The following is a 4741-nucleotide window of genomic DNA, read 5'->3' as shown; positions in this document are numbered from 1 at the left end:
ACCATTCTATCTGTTACTACTCAGCCTCCCGAGTGATCCGTAACACAGGTACTGCATTTCAAAATTCAAAAGGATAGTGATACTACATATTAATTTCTGAATCATGTATACTTTTTATATTACACTTTTTGCTTAAAACTGTATATTTTAATGATACAGTATATTTTAACTATTGCTCTGAGCAACACACAGCGGCATTTCATTTCTTAATCCATGTTTCGAATGAATTTGTTGAACCATTTGGCGCGTTGAACTATTGGCATACGCGTTGGCTTTGAAGTGCTGCTGCACAGACCGATCGGTGTGTGAGATCAAAGTACCGCGAGAGGAGCCTCTTTGCGAAAATGGTCTACGCAACAGGAGAGACTTAAGTCGTAATACTTCTCATATAAGAAATAACAAAGACAAAAGCATATGATTAAGACAACAAATACCTTACAGTGTGTGTGTGCAGCTATACAGTATTTTACAGAAAAGAATGTGAGCATCTAGGTGATTCCTTTCATGGGACGTCCATGATTAGATCAAGACAATGCCATCTCTCATTCTGCATGTGCTACAACAACGTGGTTTCATAGAGACCGAGTGAATGTGTTAGCCTACCTGAAGTCCAGATTGGTCTTGTGACGATCGGAGGCCCAGGGAAACGCAGGAGACGATAGCTCCAATAGCAGTATGGGTTTATTGGGTAATCCAAAGAGAAATGAACAAGCAGGGGTCAAAACCAAAAATCCGTCCAAACAGGAATGGAACAGGAACTCAGAATATGAGGAACTCGAGGAAACTGGATAATGGAAGGAAAGGACTCCATGAAGACAAACAGGAAAAGACTGGTTAATATAGGGAGGTTAATGACTAACAAGTGAAGACACCTGAGTGCAATTAATCGGAGTGCAATTACTGCGATGAAGGGACAAGGCTTTATGGGAATTGTAGTGCCTATGGTGAGGAGAAATGAGGCCACTAGTGGACACCGATGGAAACCGAGACCAGACAGTGTGACATTACCCCTCTCCTCCACGGAGCAGCTACCAGATGCTCAACCCGAACCCAGGAAGAAACCAAGGAACACCGAGACCAGGAGGGAGGTGGAGGGGCGGAAAAATGGGGAAACCGAGACAAGAAGTGCAAACACAAAAACAAGGAGCCCAGGAGGGAGGTGGACATGCACACACAGAGCGCTTGCTGAAAGATGTGAAGCTGAAGCCAGCTGTGTGGCAAGTGCCTTTATAGCTTCCTGCTCTTCCGTTGGACAGATTGCACAGGATATTTAGAGTTGTTCTTGCCAAAGGCATTCCCCAAAAGCGTTCAACGCAGTGTCTCGTTCCTTAAGAGGAACAAATATTCTTACTACAGTACGTAGTAGATATATGCCACATCAAAGAATTGACTGGTAGTGTGTGTAGGAGGTCAAGAGGGCAAAGATCCCACAAATTAATTTCAGAGTCATATATGTTGTTTAATTTTATTTACTACTTTTTATTTTAATGTTAGGGGGAAAATCTAAAATTTTGCGTTTTAACTTTTTAGCTTTGATTGAAGATGATGTCATCATTTAAAAAGCCAAGAAACTCGCAGAAAGAAGACTTGCCATTTTCAGCATTAGAAGTACATCTCAGTCACAGACAGCCTCTGTAAATGGACTCTTTCTGAATGCATAATAAATAAAAGATTTTTTTCAAATACCAGCTCATATTACCCAGTGATCCAATATTTGAATTTACACTCTTCCACAGATTCAAGATAGCAGATCATCGATATAGGTGTTTCATTACCTATTTACTTGAACGATCACATTTCTGTGGAAGAAAACATTTATTGCCAAAGACTCACATCCTGTATCATCCTCGTGACTTATACTCACTTGACATTAAGTAACATATAAAAAGGACCCTTTCTAGAGCTTCACAAAATCTTCACTGAAAGTCTGAAGGCAACAATCTGAAAACCAAGGTGAGTTTTTGACACATCGACCTGCTGAATAACTATTATACTTAAAGCTTCTTTATGATAAATCAAGAATCCACTGTTCAGAATATGACTGAAGACATTTAAAGCTTTTCCGGCTTATTAATTTTAGGGTTCATTATGGCAGGGCTGAGAAGTCTTCTGCTTCTTTTCATCATGTATTCTGTGGTGAATGCAAATGGTAAGCAATTTATTTATTTACCATTGTGAAAACACCTTTTCTTTTTTATTCCAGATTAAGATCTTTAAAGTCATCGTCAAGTCTAGTCACCTTTAAGTAAAGCTTTATACTTATAAAGTGTAATTATAGAAAAACAGATGGTGGAAAAGCATCTGTAAAGCATCTCTAAAAAGATTGTTTTCTGCCAAATCTTTGGACAGGAAATGTATAATATGATTGAACTGAATTTGGTCATGATTAATGAGGTTTCTGCAGTGTGTGAAGACTATATACCGTGTTTATTACAAGAACCTTAAAGTTTATGTATTGTTTAGATGAAAAATGCCCCAATGGATGGACACATTTTGGAGTCAGATGCTTCAAGTACTTCCCTAAGTCAGTTAACTGGATCACTGCGGAGGTAATTGATTGCTCAAACTGATTTTTGCTACGCATACAGTATGCTTCCATACAATACACTTTCATATTAAATTTTTTTTTAAAGTATTAATATTTTTACTGAAAAAAACGTTAGCCTAAACTAGATTTTCTCCAAATAATAAATAATTATAAATAAGTATTAAGCAAATAATCAACCAGACATAAAAAAAATAATAATAATAATAATAAAAAGATTGTGGATTAACAATGTAACAATGTCTCTTTAGAGAAACTGTCAAACCTATGATGCAAACCTTGCATCTGTGCATAATAAACTGGAAAATGATCTCCTACTGAGCATGGTGCCTTCTAACACGTTTTTGGGTTGGCGCTCAGGATGGTGAACAAGTAAGTTGTTCTGCCTTTTATTTATTTTTTAAAGATGACATAAGTATGGCCTAAAGAGACTGATATGGTTAGATTGTTTTTTTTAAATATTTAAACATGAGGTAAAGTATTAAACACTCAATAATTACCTTCGTTTTGTAGTCAGAGTACTTTGTAATGACTCTCTTCTCTCATTAGGAAGGACAGTGGATTTGGAGCGATGGAAGTCCCTTTGACTACACCAGCTGGTGTTCTGGAGAACCTAACAATGGAGGAAATATAGAAAACTGCCTGGAGCTGGCCTGTACCTGTAAGAAAGCACTGATTTTATTAATACTTTCAATAATTATTCACATCCTATAATCAATCCTTTAATGTCATATACAGTAACATAAAATGGCTTATTTGGAAATCACAAAATGCCTTAAGTTGAACATTTTATTTTATTTTGACTCTCACACCATATAATGATCAGAATAACTCAATTTTTCCACCCTACAGCTAACCGTTGCTGGAACGATCTGACATGTTCAGCACAAATTGCCTTTGTTTGTGCTAAAAACCTGTGAGATCACATGCAGTCATCCTGCTCCACATTTACGTGATTGTGCTACATACATTTACATTTTCTGATCTTATCCTTTATAAAACATGTTAATCTGAAATTAAACTTGCATCTTTTCTCAGTATCTTTTCTAAAACACCACTCTAAATAAATAAAATAATTGACAAAGCATATATTGTGTGTTGTGGAGTTTCATTAAAATCATGTATTAAAACATAAGAATATTGTGCAGCAAAAATGTAGAATATGGTTATTAGAATGACACTGTATGGTGTCATCATCGGGCTTAGAAATATGTTGGTGCTCCAATGACTTGCAAACAAAAATCTTATGAACCGTTACTAAGTTTCAAAAAATATATACAAAAGACTAAATCAGACTTCAGCAGATTTCCACAGATATGTTTCTCAGACATCTATGGAAGTGTTTTTTTTTACAATGTTGATAACAGAAAGAAAAAAAAAATGCACCACTCCTGGGAAGGTTTAACACCGTTTCAAATTTCTCCATTTGTGGATAATGACTCTGACTGTGATTCACTGTAGTCCCAAAGCCTTAGAAATGGCTTTATAACCCTTTCCAGACTGATACGTGTCAACTATTTTGTTTCTCAGTTCTTGAATTTCTTTAGATCGCGACATGATGTGTTGCTTTTTAAACCCTAAAAAGAGCTAGTATTGACCAAAGCCCATTAGCAAATGGCAATTGCTAAAAACCTATGTCCTCGAAATCCTAGAAATTTCAAATGACCAGTTTCTCATGTCATTGAAACTTTGTAAAATAACATGATGAAATAACTTCCTCTCAGAGCGTGAGACAAGATGATGAGACAAGATTTCAATTTTCCAAATTCAAGATCAGGATTCATAATAAAACCAGTCTGGGTGTCCCTGAATCGACTACATATCAACTTGACCACCTGGCGTCATTAGAGCATGTCTGCTGCATGATTGAGTTTCCACTTAAACTGAATTCAGTATTTCCTGCAACTCAAGGCAACTGATATGCCACTACAGTCAAGGTCCTTTCCAGGAGCCCTCCTGCCCATAGAAAAAAAGAAATCACTGTAATGCAGCAGGTGTACTGCATGTGATGTATGCTGTTACTTGCCACTAGGTGGAGACCTGTACATGTATCTTTGTTATGACAAGTAAAGCAGAACAAGTAGGACATGTGAACAACTCTTGGTGTATTTTCTCTTTATTATATTTTGGTTCTTTCTAAGCGTTAAGCCTAAACAGCTAGCTAGGAGTTACCATAAGACATTACACTGCACACTA

General features: G+C 36.7%; 1 pseudogene; it reads left to right on the top strand.

Moving 5' to 3' along the window:
* The first annotated feature begins 2088 nt into the window (after nucleotides 1–2088).
* LOC128014007 (galactose-specific lectin nattectin-like) lies at nucleotides 2089–3597 on the top strand (annotated as a pseudogene).
* Nucleotides 3598–4741: the final 1144 nt, after the last annotated feature.

Source organism: Carassius gibelio, chromosome B25 (genome assembly GCF_023724105.1).
Source record: "Carassius gibelio isolate Cgi1373 ecotype wild population from Czech Republic chromosome B25, carGib1.2-hapl.c, whole genome shotgun sequence".
Lineage (NCBI taxonomy): Eukaryota > Metazoa > Chordata > Actinopteri > Cypriniformes > Cyprinidae > Carassius > Carassius gibelio.
Note: the sequence above shows the minus strand (reverse complement) of the source record. Positions and strands in the feature narration are given on the sequence as shown.